The following is an 18,965-nucleotide window of genomic DNA, read 5'->3' on the forward strand; positions in this document are numbered from 1 at the left end:
CCGTTGATGTTTGTCACCATTGCTTGTGTGATGGAAACTCACAAGGTATTGGCTGACAATATACCTTTTCACCAACTTGGCATTATAGGATTTCATATGGGTGCATACATAACACAACTTAAACTCAAAACTGTGGAGAGCTGACTACATGTCACATTATATTTATGATGATGTTGCAGCAAGTGCATCGCCTAAGGTAGGCTACCCATAGATGCACACTATTAAGATTTTGGTTTATCTTTAGTTGAGGCCATTTCCCAACCTTCTATTTGAGGTATTGGTGGCTTTATTGAGCCTACACATGCTTAATTAATCCACTTTATTGTACAAGGTTATTTTGATGAAGGCTGACCTCTAGTCACCCTCTTGGGACTAGTGTCACAGGGTTCGTCGAACCTAAACGTTGAGGTCCGAAATTCGGCGAATTTAAAAAAAAATCTTAAAGTTCGTTTAGGTTCGAGAAGGTTCAACTTTATCTCAGTTCCTGCTGCGTGCATTATTATTATAACGACATTCATATTGTTATTACCCACAACAAAAGAAACATTCTACAGGATATGCTAGTATATTAAGAATTATTTTTAGGGTTTTGTGTCCTAACTTGGACAATATTCCACATAATCGTCCCAATCTCCCAGTGAGCTTGTGCGCGATGTTCGAGTCGTGGTTCAAATTTTTTTGCTAACACGTTGACATTATTATAATTTTACAAGTATTATAATATATTGCAGTATCGAAATCTGCGTACATGCATTATAATGTGTTAAAAGCATTATATTTTAAGGCGTCAACATTATTATAATTCTACAAGTATTACAATGAACTGTAGTATTGAACTCAACGTACATGTATTACAGGCAATACAATATGTTAACACATTACAATGTATTGAACTCAGCTTATATGAGGCATTACAATGGGCTAATGTATATTTATTATTATTATTATAATAATAAAGATAAGTTAACATAATTTAAAAATTATATATTTTTACAAGAATTATTTTTAATATATTTTAAATTATATTACATTAACGAAATTAGGGTATTGTTATTTTAAATATTATAAATTAATATAACTTATATTTATGGAAAATTATAAATTTATTGATATAGTATATGATAAAAATTATAAATATATATTAATTATAAATGAATATAAAAGATTATGTAATTTTAATTATTATATATATATTTTTAAAATTATGTACATGAACGAACCTAATGGCAATTGGCAAACCTCATTCGAATCTCATCGCAAAATTCGAACTCGAATTGAACTTAATTGTAATCGAATTCAAATTCGAACCCGAACCATGTGACATTGCTTGGGGCTAGCAACCTAAACCCTAAAGGAGGTGTATAAATGAGGGACACTAATTTGTAAATTATCCATTCAAGTTATTTATGATTAAGGCCTAAGGACAATCTTTTTATAGTGCATGCCTCTTGTTCATGTGTTTGGGACCTTGGGTATTGCAACAATCTCTCTTGGTTATGTTCGATTTCTCTCTCAAGCACATGAATTCATCTTTAGCATTGTTGTTACACTTCTGTTGTGTTTTCCTTTGACTGGATTTGGGTTTATTGGAGAGTTTACCTTAGATCCACTATCTACTTATGATCTAAACATGGTATCAGAACCAGTGTGAACTCTTCTCTAACCAATGCTGTTTTAGAGCTGCTTCAGGTTTGAAACTAGGGTTTTTCAGCACATATTTTTGGAAAACAGTTTTTTAGGATTTTAAAACCCTTTCTTTCACTACCCTCGTTTTTAGGCTTTTTTTCTTTTAAACTTTTCGGCAAATTTAAGGGGAAGATCTTGAGGAATTTTTGCCTTTTCTAGGGCAGTGCATTCCTCTTTCTCTCTTTTCAGCCAAAATACTGCAGTTTTTTATGGTCTGCACTGGGATCTTGTTCGTCTAAGAATGGAAAATGACTTTTTCCCTTGTCTTAATGGGGCAACTACTGTATTTGAGCTGATCAAATGACTACTGTTTTTCTGAACAAGTGTTTATGGATCTATTTGGAGAAACTCCTTCCTGCCCCCAATGATAACAGCTATGACTTGAAAAAAAGATGAAGCCCTTGGATTGATTACTGTCCATGTGGAGCCAAACCTTGTTCATCACAACAAGGATAACAAAAGTGCAAAGCAGATTTGGGATACGTTTCACTTTTTATTTGGCACAGTGAACACTAAAGTCAATAGACCTGAAATTGAGCTCTCCAAGCACAAGATGGCTAACTTTTCTGAAGCATTGAATAGTACATTGCAAGGTTCAAGAACCTAAAAGCTGATATTATCACACCCAGTGGCAAGGACAAATCTTATTTAGAATATGCATATATTCTTTTGAATTAATACATCTGGTGGCATGGAGAAATCTTATTTAGAATCTGCATACATTGTTTTGAATTATCTTTCTCCTGAATTCAAATTTTTCTCTATCATATTCTACAACATTCCTATTTTTTATTAAGGGGCCTGTTTATCCCTCTTTAGAGGATGTATTTACAAACTTCATCCAACATCAAGTCACCTTGGAGAATTTGGGAGACCTACCCCCTCATGACCAAGCCCTTTGTAAAGCTACCTCATCCTCATGTACAAATAACTCTGCTACCTCCCAAACCTGCTCTTAAAGTGATAAAGCCCAGAAACATGTGTGCAACCTTAGGGGAATTCAGGAAGGTTTCCCATTGTCATTGCAGCATGCCTTCCTTTCACTTTACACTGACTCTCCTTTGGCACAAGTGGGAATTCCTAAGAAATAGATAAAGATGGGATTGTGGATCAAAATGAGTGCCGATTAATTAGGTGTAGTCAAAGATATGTAGAAATTTTAGGTTTTTGCTATAACCCTCCCTTGTTTCAGTTTCTTTGCATATGGTTTAATGCCCACAGCCCCATATGTTATGCTGATATATTATTATTATTATCCAATTTTAAGGTGACGGCCAAGACAGACACCGAATTGGTGTATGAGACCCCCTTGTTTGTGGGACAAGGGACCCACCTCCACACAACGATTTGACTGCTAAGTCTATGAAGGCATACATACTCTACCCCCCTCTATTTTGAATCTGTGACCTCTTAGGAGGAAACACATGTTCTTAACCATTAGGCCCAGTCAAGCTGCATTTTTTTTTTGAATTGATAATATTTAATATATATTTTTTAACCATTTTATTTTTTTAAATGTGGTTCTCGGACACTGATTGGTGGCTACATCCACAGGAAAATCCTAGTAGATCCTGAAGGGATCTACCCGCTGGCCAAACTAGCAGGGCCTAACTCCAAGGGCGTCGAGGAGATTTGACCCCGTGACCTCCCGATTGGCAAGGTACTTAGCAACGGGAACTTGACCAACTGAGCTAGCCCTTGGTGATAGCAAGGTACTTAGCAATGGGAACTCGACCTAATGCAAATTTAAAGAAACAATACAAGACTACTGTACTTTTCTTTTCCTTTAACTTTACAACTAATAAGTTAAATGAGACAAGCATTCTCACATAAAATAAGATACTTATTTTTGGTCAACTTTGACCCTGGAAAAACTCACAAGGGGAAAATCAGTCTAGGAGGATTTTACTTTTGCTTTCCTCAGGAAAATAATTACAGCATTAATTATAGTGTACTTATTTCCCTTGGAAAATGTGCCAGTCTAGCAATCTCAGCTTTGGAATGTGTGCCTCAGTCAGTCCTTTTCTTCCTCAAATTCTGGGCCATAGTCTGTACTCTACTGCCAAATTTTTTGGGTTACTGTACAACATTAATTACCTTGAAATTCGAGCCACATATCTTACTGTTTATTTCTGGTAAATTGTGCCACTTATTGTTTCTGATTGCCTTGAAGCTCGGGGCATTCAATACTGCAATAAATGCACTGAATCTCCTCGATTTCAGTGCTGTCAGACCACATTAATTTACTTGAAATACATGTTGTCAGTCTGACCAAACACCCTCGAAAACACTGCTGAGAAAAGCTGTGACAGATCTCGAAATGCAAGGCTCTGTTAGGTTGATTCTCTGCCTCAAAAATCATGTGGATAGCCTCCTCTTCCTTCCTCGAAAACCATGCTGAAGGATGCTGCCTGTAAATCCTGGAAATTCATGCCTCTCTTTCTCTCAGCTTGAACTTGGCCTCCTTGGAATTTGAGCTGCTGCTGTAGGTGCTTCTCTGCTGTAAGTTCTCTCTCTGTTGAAAAACCAAGTTCTAGATATATTAAAGCTTGATTCCTCTTTCTTGATAATTACTTGTGAATGTTAGCTGTCTTGTCGTTAATTTATTTTCTCTTCATCAAGCAATTATACAACCTTCAAACCATAAAGATCAGAAAGAGACAAAAAACACCATAAATTAGGCTCCAAGCCAGGGCAAAACCCTACAAGGGGGAAAACACAATTTCTTCTCTTATAAAATCAGATCAAAATGAGATATCCAAGACCCAAGACCAAGACCAAGACTGCCACAAAGATCCAAGTCAACCCTCCTCCAAGTCTCCTCCAACCAAGTCAAAGTCAACAAAAGTCAACACTGGTCAAACTTTCTGAAATCTGGTCAAATTGCAGAAATTTCAGACCTACAGTGAAGGACGAATTTTGGACCTGTAATTTTTGCAGAGATGCCACAGAATCTTCGCATGTGTGAGTAGAAACAAGCTAGAAAACCCAGATTTTCTCTCTCCTTTGACTTCGACTTTTTTTTCTTCGTATTTGGCACAAAAATCAATGTGATGTGTGAGTGAATGAATGAGCTTCCAAGAGGTCAAGTTGACTTGTATATATAGCTGTCCAAGAGGGTCAAATAGCTGCCTCTTAGGCCGACTTGGTCTTGTGTTGACTTTTTGACTCAAAATAAAATTCTTTTTCTTTTCTTTACAAAAAGTCCAAATGGGACTTGACTCAAATACATTTATTTGACTCTTAATAAATCCTTTTTGACTCAATTGACTCTATAAGCATGAAGAACATGCTTTTGACCAAAAATAAAAATAATAATGATGAATATAATAAATATATCAATGATAAAAAATATATTTTATTACATTATGAAGACCGACACTAGTTACATTTTTAACATTCTTTTTTAGCTATTCACCTCCTCTTCTCCTTGCTCTCCTCTCCAACTCTTCACAAGTAGAATGAGAGGCTTACTTACCTTTTCCCCCCTTTTTAGCTCAATTTAGATGAGAGAACCTTAACCCTTTTGATCTAGAGATGAGATTAGATCTCAGCCCTCCAGTTCAACGGTGGAAATATTTTCCTCACTTGACCCCCTTTTTCATGTGTCCTCCCTCATTAATGAACTCCCTAGTCACTTTAATGTTGTTTTTGTACTATGTACTTTTTCTCTACATAAAGTCAACTTAAAAACATAAAGTGACTTTAATAACATAAAGTACATAGTACCTCATAAAGTGACTTTATAACACGAGTCATGACTTTACTTAACTGATAAAGTCATTTGTTAAAAAGGTGTTTTAATGTGTTCTCCTAGGAAAAAAGGCTAAAGCACTAGGAAACACCTCCTTGGTACCTTTTCTCAACACTCCCTCTTACCGAGGAAGGTGTTTCTCACCACTCCCATCTTGTCTCTAAAATACACATGCTTGCCCCTTGGCAATGACTTGGTGAGAATGTCTGCAACCTGCTCCTCAGTGGATATATACTCAAGCTTCACTGCTCCTCTCTGAACCCAATTCCGGATGAAGTGGTACCTGATCTCTATGTGCTTTGACCAATCATGAAATACTAGATTCTTCATGAGTTTAATGCAACTATGATTATCACAATATATCATAGTTGGTCTCAGCCTTTGATCAAATAAGCCACACAACAACTTGTGAAGCCAAATAGCCTTGCAACTGGCCTGACTTGCTATAATGTAGTCAGCCTTTGCGGAGCTTAGTGCCATTGATCTCTGTTTCCTACTGAACCACGACATCACTGCCGAATCTGACCTGAAACAACATTCGGAAGTACTCTTTTGGTCACTAGTATTGCCAACCTAATCTGAGTTTGTACAACCTGTCAACCTGACTCCATGTCCCTTTATATAGTCTAGACCATATTCCACTATGCCCTGTAGGTAATGTAACACATGTTTCGCAGCCACCCAGTGCACCCTCCTGGGCTATATCATAAACTGACTCAATGTGTTGACTACGAAACAAATATCTGGCCTAGTGTTGACAAATATATCAACGAACCGATCAACTGATGATACATAGTGGGGTTCACCATCTCAGAATCTGAAGCATGCAACTTCTTCCAGTTGGTGATCATCGGAGCAGAATCTGAAGCATGCAACTTCTTCCAGTTGGTGATCATCGGAGTAGACATAGGCCTGCAATCCTCCATTCAAAATCTCCTCAGTATGTACCTTGCATATCTGCCCTGGCCCATGAAGATATGCCCATCCTCTTGCCAAACTTCTAACCCCAAAAAGTAGTGCATCAATCCCATATTGGTCATGCCAACTCTGAAGCAAGGCCCCTCTTGCAGTGTTGGATGAGTCTTTCCACTCCTGTAATAAACAAATCATCCACATACAGAACTAGAATGAAATATAGGTTCAGATCTGCCTCACTTTCCTGGAAACCCATCTGCTGCAAGTAAGCATCAATCCTTTCGTACCATGCTCTTGTTGCCTGCTTCAGTCCATGTAAGGCTTTCTTAAGCCTACACACACGAGACTCTCTCCCATGTACCTCAAAGCCCTATGGCTACTCAATGTAAACCTCCTCTTGTATGACTCCATTGAGGAAGGCGATCTTCACATTCATTTGGTGAATCTCCCGCCCCATCTCAGTTGCTATGAAGATCACTGCTCTAATAGAGGTATAACGAGCTCACTTTGAACTTCTCCATGCTGCCATCCGCAACATGTTTGGTCTTATAGAGCCACCTGGAAGTCACCACTGACTTCCCCTCAAGTCTCGGCACCATCTCCCATACATCATTCTCCATGATGGAAGCATCCTCCTCCACCATGGCATCCCTCTAGATTTGCTAACTTGCAGCCTCCTCGTAGCTAATTGGCTCAGTCTCCACAACATTTGCCACATAGCCACCCAACCTCTTTGGTGGTCTGCTCTCCCTCACTGACCACTTGGGTCTCCCCACTATCTCCTGTGCTTCCTTTAGTGTCTCATGAAGCCATGTTGGCTTCCTCTTCCCTAAAGTAGCCTCCTCAACTAGTATGGGAAAATCCTCCCTTGGAGCCTCTCCTCTTGATGAGGATGCCCCTCCTGTGGTCTGTGGTGAACCTGTACTTTGAGATCCTGTGCCCAGTGATCTTGAACTCTGTGATCCTGTCACCTCAGAAGTCAGTGATCATCCTGACCCTGGTGTACCACTTGAAGATCTTGATACCTGTGGTGTGACCCCTTGCTGAGGAGCCTGCTGCTCTACTCGATCATCCTCCCTTGACCTCCTCAAGGCCCTCTCCTCCTCAAATCTCACATCCCTCCTCAGGACAACTTTCCTCTGCGTAGGAATGTATATGCGGTAGGCCTTGGAAGTCTCACTGTAACCCACAAGAATACCCTTCTCTGCAATGGGTTCCAACTTCGTCCTCTTCTCCTCAGGGACGTGTGAATATGTAAGGCAACCAAAAATCCCAATGTGCCCAATCTTAAGCTCCTTCCCAAAAAAAGCCTCCCCAAGAGTCTTACTCCCCAAGACTTTGTGTGGACTCCTGTTCTGCAAGTACAGTGCAGTGTTACGTGACTCGGCCCATAAAAAGAAAGGTAGCCGCTGATCATGTAATATCCCCAATTAATTAATATGGTTAAGAAGAATTTCTATTTTTTTGCAATTTTGGCCATTGGGAGATATTTTGGCATTTGGCCTTAGGACAGGTGGATTAGGAGGACCCCACTTGACTTTTTGGGAAGAGAAGGCTTCCAAACATTAGAAAAGGAAATAAATCAATTATCAAAGTGCAAGTGGAATGTGGGGGCCACTCCAAAGGGAATTCATCCCCCTTAGGAGAGTTCGAAATGGGAAGAGAGAGAAGAGGGAACTCGATTTGTGGGGTCCACATGGAGGAAAAAGGGGGCAGCAAGATAAATAGAAGTGGAGGGCCTCATTTTGGGGACTTTTTGCTCATTTATCATCTAAACCATTGTTTGCTCAAGCTGTTTAGCTGGGTCAACGAAGCACTGTTCAACACACAAGATCCCCAAGCGGAAATCTCAACCTACCTTGGGGGACTTCAAGTGCCATCCTTAGGAGGAGATTCATTTCATATTGTAGAGCTGTTCCAATGATTATTCAGGCAAAGTCATGGGTTTTTCTCAGCAGGTTGGACGCAAAAGAGGAATACGCATTATCTAGGAGAGATAGTTGTGGGACAGCATCTTGCCGGGATTGTAGGGAGAGAACTGGGCTACAAAATTGTTGAAGAATTGGAGTGCTGGTTGGGCACAATTCAGTGGAGTTTTTGTTGTGGTAGCATCACCTTTTTAGGGATTGTGTGGGCCTGCGCAAAAGCTAATTCTGGGCCACACGCGGGAGTTGAGGAGAGGCTCAATTGGGGCATGGATAGAGCTGGGATTTGTGGAGGCTACCAGAGGGAATTTTTGCTAGCCTTTGTCATCAATTTGGCTAGCCATTATCATCAGTTTGCTCCAACTGGTCCTTGAACTCCTATAACTAACTAAAGACCTCATCTTTGGTCTTCATGAAGAATATCTAGGTTTTCCTGGAAAAGTCTTTAATGAAAATCACATAGTATAGTGCTCTCGGCACTGATGTCACTAACATCGGTTAACACACATATAAGTGAATGAGATCCAAGGTCCCCTGGGACCTACTCTCATTGCTTGGAAAAGCAACCTTGGCATTCTTGCCAAGTACACCTCCTCTGCGTATGCTTTGTTGCTCTACATTGAAATTTGGGAGACTAGTGACAATCTCCCTTAGGATTGGCAATGCCCTGTGGTGCAAATGTGCTATCCTCTTGTGCCATAGCTCACATGGGTTGTTACTTTCGTGTACCAATGTTTGAACAGACTTACCCTTCAACCTATATAAATTCCCTTTCTAACCTTGATGGTTATCACTGTGTTAGGGCTAGATCCCTCTGGATGACTAAGCACTGGCCCATTCCGAAACATGACTACAAATCCTTTGCCTTCCATAATTGAGACTGAGAGCAAGTTCTTCTTTAGCCCTGGTACATATGACTCATCCATGGCTTCCAACAATCCACTTGAATCGAATTGGAACAAGATAGTTCCCTCTCCCTTCTCTGCATACTTGGCATCATCAGAATGCTTCACAGGAATCCTTGAGTCTTTCTGCGTCAGACTATTAAATAGATCCTGTGCTTTTGTCATGTGATGACATGCACCACTGTCCAAGTACCTTGCACTTGTGGTAGTTGTGCTGGTAGAAAGGTAGGAAACTAGTGAGAAGTCCTTTTCAAACTTTGCAGCAAACTCATCCAATTGAGTTTTTGTTGATGCTGCTACTTGCTCTTCTACTTTACATATTGAGATGCACAATGTCCATTCTTGTGGCAAATGAAATGCATGAGCTTGCACAGTCCTTCTTATTTCCCTAATGTGAGTTTGACCCCTCATCATTACCCTTGGAACCCTTTACTTTGCCCTTCTTGGCTACACTGACTAGGGCTATGTTCTCATCTCCATCTACTTGCTTGGTGGCTTTAGACTCCTCCCGGGCCTCTTCGTGGATGAAATCATCCCAAAGCCTCTCCTAGTTAGGAAGGTGCTCCTACGTGCTCCTTGAAAAATGATTTCCATGGCTTGGTGAAACCATTCATTGCCACATTTATGAGTTCTACGTCCTCCACTTTTGCCCCAATCGCTACAAGCTAATCACGTATCTATGTGATCTTCATGAGGTAGTTGGTAAGACTGTTAGATCTTGACATCTGCATAGATATGAGCTTGTTCTTCAAGATCATCTTCTTGTTCATGTTGTCACTCTGGGACAACTCTACTAGAGCCTTGAACATTTCTTTGGTCGACTTCTTCGTTAAGTGAGAGATCAAATAATCCTTCAGGACATCCATAATAATCCATTGAGCTCTAATGTTCTTCTTTTCATGGGCTTCTAACTGCACTGGGTTTGTTGGTGAAGGAATGACCTTATTGACAATTTTCCATAGGCCATTTTCCTTCAATAGCAAGGTAACCCTTGCCTTCTATGGTAGGGAGTTCAAAGCCCCATCCAACTTGTCTTCAAGCCCGAGACTTCATGTTGCCATTTCTAGATCTGCAAAAAAAAAAAAAAAACTACCATTTGCTTATTCTGTCAAGCACCCACAAGACTTTTACTACTGTTGGTTTATAGATCTGCCGAGATCTCCTTGCAGATTTACTGTTGCAAATTGCTGGCTTTTAGATCTACTGAGATTTTCTGCAAATTGCTGGTTTTCAGATCTATCGCAAACTTGAAATTGGCTTCCCTCTCAGAGTGTAAACTCTAATACAATGTTAAATTCCCTTTACCCCAACAACTGACAAATTCTTTCGTAGTAATTTCTTTGTTGTTAATTAAATTGAATTGTAGATTGCTGACATGTCCCCAATTTTTGTGAGTGCAAAATTCGCTAAGGAGTTTTGCTAGATTTGGAGATATTTGTGGGTACTATTCATTGCAGTCATGGAAGAATTGGGAGTTGCAATCGATTAACATCCTTTGACCTGATTTCATAGTGTGTTAGGCAGTTTGATATAGAACGAGGGTTTTTTCATAGTGCGTCAGGTTGAATTGGTGATTTCAGGGATTAATAATGACTCTTGTCGGTGAAAGATAAAAGCGCAGAGGTACTGTACATTACAGGGCTTCCGAGAATTCAAACTCGAGACTAAAAGCCCAAGATTGGGTTCAACTGAGAGTTATTCCCTTCGTCTTTCGGTTCACGAAGCGTGAAATCGAGCTCTGCTTCTCCTTGCGTAGATTTTAGGGGCCGCAGAGACTTGATTTGGTTGGTATATTAAATCGACCGGGCAGGTGTGGCGTTTGTGGCTATTGGATCTCTTGCCACCTCGTCCGTGTAGCGCTTTCAACAATACAAGAACCTCTAGAATGAACATTTAGGGTTTCAACATTTTTTGTTAAACGTCTCCGGTTTGAAACCAATAAAGTGAAAAAAGGGTTTTCCTCTGATCAAGGATATTTAGTGTGTGGCCTCATCTTACAATGAAAAGCAAATCAATAGTAAGTGTTAAAAATGGCAAGGAAACGTTAGGTTTTTTGGAAACAAATCATATGTGTCAAGTAAAAATTGCTTCAATAGACAAAACAAGGATGTGGATTTGGGTAAATGCACAACAATATCAGGGCATTTTAAGGCGTAGGCTTGCCCACTTTAAATGTGAACAAGGAAGAAGAAAATAGTGCTAGAGAATGAAAATAAATAAGAGCAACAAAAATAAAGAAGAGTCAACCATTTATAGTCCCACATCTATGCCTCTTACTTGGTCATCAGATCTCTATGTCCAGGAACTGATGAAGGCCAGGACAAGGCTGGAAATTTTGGAAGCCAAAGAACAGGACAGGGACCGCAAAATTTCAGAGATCACACTTGCAAATTGATGGTTAATGGAAGATAATAGAATTTTAAAGGAATAGGTAACATGTTACAAGAATCTTTAGAGACAGGAAAACAAGAATGGCAAAACATAAAGACATCATGGCAAACCATAAAAGAATCAATAGCAACAAACAAGAATGCCATAATTTCTAAAGCAACTCAGGTAGATGCACAAATATCTCAGCAAGCAGTCCTTTCGGAGAAGGCAAAAAAGAACAATAGGAAAGACATTCCAAAAGAAATCAAAGCTAGAGTTGAGGATGCTAATCGTTACATAAGGATAAAGGAAGAAGAAGATGCAAATGCTAGTAGGGCACATGAAAGAGAACACAAAGAAAGAAAGGATAGGGAAACAAACTTTATTATCAGGGGAATAAGAGATTATGGGAAGAATGAAAGTAATCAATTTGACAAGGGACTTTCTGAAAGAGAAACTACATTGGAAAGGGTAAATTTGACAAGCAAGGAGTGTGGGAAAGATATGTGAAGGGAGGCCTTGACCCATAAAAGTCATCATGGCAAACGTGCAAGACAAACACCATCTCTTAAGCAAAATGAAATTCTTAAAATGCTCACACTGCTTCCTAGATGAAGATTCAATCAACAAACAACAAGAGGAGAGAAGGGGAAAAATGGAGAAAATTAGAGCAGTAAGAAATGAAGGGGTTGTACAATGGTAAAGTTGTTATTGCAATGTTTGGGCCTCATGGCAAAATAGGGAAGCAAGTTGGAAATAAAGAAAAAACAATTAATTCTATAATAGGGAGGAAAACAACAAGATCAACATGGATGAAAAGGGGTGAAGACTCAAATTTGAGTCTTATGTGCCAAACCGTGTAGTAGTCAAATCCTACCCAAGTCTAGCTAAGTCTAGTTTGTTGGAATTGTGGAGGTTACCCTTGGAGGAGGGGACTTGGGTTAGGGCCTATTGCAGAAGGTAGAGACATAATTTGTTTCACGGAAACTCATGAACATGATGGTTGCAAAAATCCCATGTTTGATGGTTATTTGAAGTTAGCAGTTTGGAACAAGGTAGCAGAAAATAGCAAAGGGTATGGGGAATACTAGTTTTAGTGAAAGAAAAAGAAGGCTGTCACATTCAGTTAATGAAAGAAGATGCAAATAAACAATATTTGTGGTTCAAAATATCAGAGAACGAGAATCAGATAAGAATTGCAACATGCTATTTTGCACTTCAAGTCTCAAAAACTTACAAAAATAAGGGGCTAGACAACAAGGATCTGTATGCAGCTTTAAAGCAATATATAGCCATGCATTCTCAGCAAGGAGAAGTTCTTTTAGTGGGAGATTTCAATGCTAGAACAACAAATCAACAAGTGAGTATTATGTGTTGCACAGAGGATCACAATCCTATTTGGCTCACTGAAGAGGAGAATCCACAATGTTTGAGATGTTCAGTTGATAACAAAGTTAACAATCATTTTGGAGAGGAGTTGCTTATGTTGTGTGGTGCTTTCGACTTAATTATTTGCAATGGTCTAGATAGATGGAAAAGGTCTAGGAACTTCACTTGCAACGCACACAATGGGGCAAGTGTCATTGACTGTGCGATTTGTTCACAAAGCTTAATAGAAAAAATAGACAAAGTTAATATTGGAGAACATATTTGGGACTTAAAATTGGACCATAACCCAATTTATATAAAGTTATCCTGGTTAGAAGAAAGACAACATAGGAGGAAAACTCAATGTTATCGACAATCATTATCAAGGGGCAAAATTCTTCTAACACAAGAAAATTGTACTATCTTCAACAAAATGCTAGAGAGCTCAATTCAAAGGGAGAAAACTGGTTCCCAAAGCTTCAATAATCATGAGTTGACAAATATAATTCAAAGTGCACTTGAGAAATGCAAAAGAGCAAAAAATAGGAAATTAGAATCAAACTGTTTTCCTGTAAATGCTTGGTTTGATGAGGAATGCAAAATGGCAAGGAGAAGATGAATGTAAAGTTATAGAAGCAGATTTTAAAAAGGAAAAGAGATGAGTTCATGCAAACAAGGTGAGAAGAGTTAATATATCTAGGCAAGAATAATCCAAAGCTTTTTTGGCAAGAGATTCAACCAAGGAAGAAGCAAATAAAAGATAATATTACAGCCAATCAATGGTTTGACTATGCAAGACAACTCTATGAGAAAGAATCAAAGGTTGAGCCTCCCCCAGGATTAACTCAACTGCAAAGTTTTTCACATTACAGGAGGCGGAGATTGGAATTAAGAAACTGAAAACAAGAAAGGCAAAGGTCTTGGTTGAACTTCAAGCAGGGTATCTAAAATGGGGAATGAGCACTCTTGCATCGCACATCATGGAAATATTCAACAACATCATTCGGCAAGGATACTCAAGAGACTGGACAACTAGCCTAGCAATACCCTTTTTTAAAAGTGGAGACACCAATAATCCTTCCAACCACAGAACCATTGTGATCACTCATTTGTTTGCAAAGCTTTTCGGCAACATGGTAGAAAATAGAATTAGTAAGTGGGTAGAAGTAAAAAAAAAAGAGGGCAAAGGGCAAGTGGGTTTTAGGCCGAAGCATTCTACGATGGATCATGGTATCACACTGAGACACGTTATTGGAAAGGTTTGGGTAGACAAGGAAGAAGTATTTTGCTACTTTGTTGACTTCAAAAAGGCATTTGACACAGTCCCTAGAGATAAGCTGTGGTGTAGAATGGAAGAACTTGAAATTCCTTTGCATTGTAGAGCCACTCTTCATAGACTCCATGAAGAAGTGAAAGTCAAAATTAGAATTTCAGTAGGCATTTAAGAAAGCTTTAGAAGTGACATTAGTCAAGCAAGGCTGCCCGTTATCCCCTACTCTTTTTGGATTATATATTGATAAACTGGAAGAGTGGCTAAATCTGCAAGGTGGAGATGGTGTTTGGTTGGGGGAGTTTGTGATAAAGTTTCTTTTATTATATTATTGATTGATAAATCAAGCCATGGATTGCAGATGCACTTATATGCCCTTGAGAAGTTTTGTAGAGTAGTGGGGATGCAAGTCAATACTAGCAAGACCAAAATAATGATTATCTCTAATAAAAGGAAGCAAAGCCAACATATGTTCTTATTTGATGGCAACATTCTTGAAGAAGTATATGAGTACAAGTACTTCAGGATTGATTTCAATGAGCTTAATTGGGAGGAATGTTGAAAGAAGAGAATTTTAGGAGGGTGGAAAGCATTATATGCTCTTTAAAACAGATGCAGAGAGACATATTTATGGGATTGGAAAACGATTAAAGTGCTTTTTGGAATCCTAGTTTGTCCAATGATGCTATATGGGTGTGAATTGTGGGCTAGCAGCACCGCTGTCTCAAAACGGAAACAAATTGAGAAAATCCAAAAACGCTTGATCATGAGCAAGTTCAAAATAAAAAGTTCGGTTTCTTATGAGATAATGTTGAGTGAAACATGAACAACTCCCATCGAAGCAATTGCTATGGTACGTCTCATATGATGTCTAAAAAGAATTGTGCAAATGGGTGTAGGTAGATGGCCTAATGTTCTTCTCAATGAAGGCATGAGTGAAAGAAAGAAAACATGGATGAGACAAAACTACACATGGATGCAAAAATGGAATATCTACCTTAGTGCTTGCCCCACAAATAGCAAGGAGCTAAAGAATTTTGTTATGGAGAAGTTCCACAATTGTATATGGGGAAAAGAGTTGGATAGAAAGAAGTACTATGTTGAGGAATTCAACCCCACTTGTGATCTCCAACAAAAAGAGTACATTGGAGCTAGCATTCCGTGGAGGGCAAAGGTTTTTATTGCTCAACTAATAACTAACTTGCATCAACTTCGGTGTGAAACAAGACGGTTAAAAAGACAAAGAAGCTTGGGAATAATGGGTGTGTACATTTTGCACATCTAGGGTAGTGGAATCGGAAAAACATTTCATTTTGGAATGTGATGCTTTCAGAGACATCAGAGACAGTTACAGGAATATGTTAGCATCGGTTCCTTGGCATTGTCTTTTCAATGAGGGGACTGTTAGAAGGTTGAGCCAGCTCATCATCAATTTGAATAAGAAAAGGATTGACTTGCAAAAGGTGAAAAGTAGGGAGACTGATGGTCCCCTAGACTATTTTTAGTCTCGTGGACGTTAAAATATCATTTCATTTCATTTCATTTTTTATTAAATAAAAAAGAGAACATTATTTTGTGGGAGAAAAGTATAAATTATTATTTTAATGGAGAATGACAACAAAATAATATTTTATTAGAGAAGGGAGGTAAATTATTATTTTAATGGAGAATGGTGGCAAAGTAATATTTTGTTGGAGAATGGAAGAAAATTATTATTTTATTGAAATGGCGGAAAATTATTATTTATTCAAATGGGGGCAAAAAGTGGAAAATGGCCCCCACAAAAAAAAATAATAAGGAAAAAGGGAGGATCTAGAAGCTAGAGGGAGGCTCCATGAAGAATTATAAAAGGAGGAGGAACTCAATTGCAAATCATTCTATCCCATCATTTCTATTTGACATTGTGAAGAAACTCAAGCGAGTTTCCTAGAGTTTAAAGCAAAACTCATAGCTGATTTTGGTGGACTTCGAGTGCCACTCTAGTTAGCTTTAGGGGAAGATTACTTCAGATCTTCCTTTAGAGCTTATTGGTTTGGTTGATTGAATCATCTCATGAGATTTAAGGAGACTTTATTTGCAGGAGATTATTGGCATTGAGATTTAATTTGCAGGACTAACCTTCCTTTCTCAAGAGGCCCTGAGCAATTATTCTTCTAAGGAGGCCGAACACCAAAGCTGGAGGATAGAATTTGAAGTTATGTAGCCATTTGAAGACCAGCTTGAAGCCATATTCTATTTTCAGGTGGACCGAGGGTTAATCGCCACCATACTTCTAGAGGCCAAGTACATATGGTGAAGGACGCTGAGCCATTGGTATTGTTCCAGCAGCGAAATTGTGTGACCAAATTATTGTATAGAAGGGAGGCCGATTGCTTATGGAAGCCACATTTGTTATCAGAGCAGCAGACTCATCTTAATGTGAATTGCCTCATTCCTCCACTGGGCTGTATCACTTAATCCTACAGCAGAGATAGTGGAAGAGGGTCGAGTTACATTTGTGAGCCTCATAGGATCATGAAGAGTCTGGTTTAAAAGGGATGCCACGGATTATTTGGTACAGTTCTGAAGTTTCCCCTCTGGAACCATGTCATGTAGACGTATAGCAGCTTAATGAGACACAAAACCGCCTCAAGTCCGCTCTAATTCTGTCCATTGATACCAGTTACTAGTAAAAAGGGAAATAAATTGCAGTCACCTAGTGCTTGCATTCCAGCTCTGAAGAGAATCATTTTATTGGCCTGTGGCAGCTCTTTAAAGAGACCGAATTAATTAATGTGCCTGTGGCAGCCCTACTGGGAGGGCCGAGTTGGTTTAAGGAGGTTCTCCAAGTCATTTCAGATCAGACTTTGGCAAGCTGTCCATTGGTATCAAAATTTCAGATCTGAATTATATCTGTAGCAGCTCACCTAGAAGGTTCAGAGACACTTTCAGATCTGCCATTCTAAAGTTCTGTCCATTGATGTTGAATTCCCAGGTGTACTCTCCACAGTGGCTTGTAATTTTTCTGTTAGCTCTCAATGAAGTCTATTCCTTGCCTCAGATTGCTCTCAACACTGTTTGCATGTAACTTTTTGACAATATCTGTGTTATCTAATTGGAGTAAAATTTCTGAAGTATGCACATAAATTGTTTGTAAAAAGGTACCACAGAAATTTACACATATTTTGGAAACATTTGCTTGAAGGGTTGTTATTGTGCACTAAAGTAATTGAAGACTTGCTTGTTTGGAAAGTGATTGTCATAACCTAGTGAACTTTGGTATTTCACTGTAAATTTTCCATTTGGGACATTACAATCACTGAATAAAAATTACTGCTGGTATTTTAACTGATAAAAAATAAAATCAGAGGATGCAAATAAACACCAATTTCACACATGCACACACAGAATTTTCTGTCCTTCAAGATCTGCTGTTCATTAATTAAATTCTCAGAACACAGTAACTCCCTTACTGGGAAAATGGCCCACAGAGGAAAAATACAAGCTAAAAGCAACCTAATCTAAGTCACCAGAGTAGGTCCACATAAGGGGTGCTCTATTCAAGGTGTACACAAGTCATGTGGTTGTTGGACACCACCTCCCCAATGAAGTGCTCTCCAAATTAAGGCTTCACATGTCAAGCACTCCTGATCACATGGATGCATGCTTTCCAAGAAAGGCTCTAACCTCAAATGCTCCTCCACGTGTGTTTGATGGCCAAAACACATTCCATGTAGTGTGCCTTGAAGGCAAGACTCCTTCAAGCCAATTGCTCAACATCCTACAGTGTGCCATGCTGCCTCAATGCTCAAAGCCTAAGTGACCTTGCTCGTAGTGCTTAGCAAGGTTACTTGGGAGCGGGAGCGGGAGCGACATTTTCAGAAGCTCCCGGTCTGGGAGCGAATCAGGGAGCAAATTTTTATATTATATATATATATATATATATATATATATATATATTTTGATGCATATATGTCAACAAAAGCATGTAGAAAGATGAACTAGATATAAAAAGCATATAAACATAGAGTGAAACATATAACATCAATCATCTAGAAGTTATAATCTTCATCAACCACGTCCACAAGTTAGTAACATACAACATATTGAGTCTCATGATTCATCAATCTTAAAGTTTCAAGCTTTCAAAATTCAATATATAACATTTCTCATCATTGATCACCAAAGTTGTAAGCTAAGTGTACATTGTAACCATTACAACAAATAATATCTAACATGAAATGAAACATTATAAAATGAAACAACTTTCAACTTTCATGAAGCTTAATGTTCATAATTCACTACCAATGAGTTATAATTGCCAACTTCAAACTTAAATTGTCATATATTGTTTAGAAAAAATATCATAATCAATATGAAAGAGTCAACAGTTATAAAAACTACTTGAAACTAGAAAAGACAAGTAAATCTATTCTCTACAGTTTCCTCTTGCCACCACGAGAAATGTCTAATTTTTGAGGAGGTCGTGGTACTGGTGGTCTTCTAGGAGTCTCCTCCTGCATAGTCGCACAACTAGAACCAGAAGGCACATGCCCTCCATGTGAGGATGTAGATGGAGGCGGCGGCAACAAAGGAACAGTAGTTGGGACTCGAGCACTGGCACTACTACTGGATGGTGGGGCTGGGGGTGGCATGGTTGTTGTTGATTCATCATCATCTCTCAAAAGTTTTGCTTCCAATTCTTCTAGATGTATAATGCCACCCTATAAATTATTGTCCTCAGGGTGGTTGTCCCAAATTTTAGATGTTGTATCCTCGTAAGTCCGATCACA

General features: G+C 38.9%; 1 protein-coding gene across 1 annotated transcript in view; it reads left to right on the forward strand.

Moving 5' to 3' along the window:
• The window catches only part of LOC149262235 (kelch repeat-containing protein At3g27220-like), a 93,414-nt gene that overhangs the window by 48,431 nt on the left and 26,018 nt on the right, over window positions 1–18,965 (forward strand). The window lies entirely within an intron of this gene.

The sequence above is a fragment of the Pinus tabuliformis genome, chromosome 6 (genome assembly GCF_031772625.1).
Source record: "Pinus tabuliformis cultivar Carrire ecotype Pingquan chromosome 6, CPIR1, whole genome shotgun sequence".
Lineage (NCBI taxonomy): Eukaryota > Viridiplantae > Streptophyta > Pinopsida > Pinales > Pinaceae > Pinus > Pinus tabuliformis.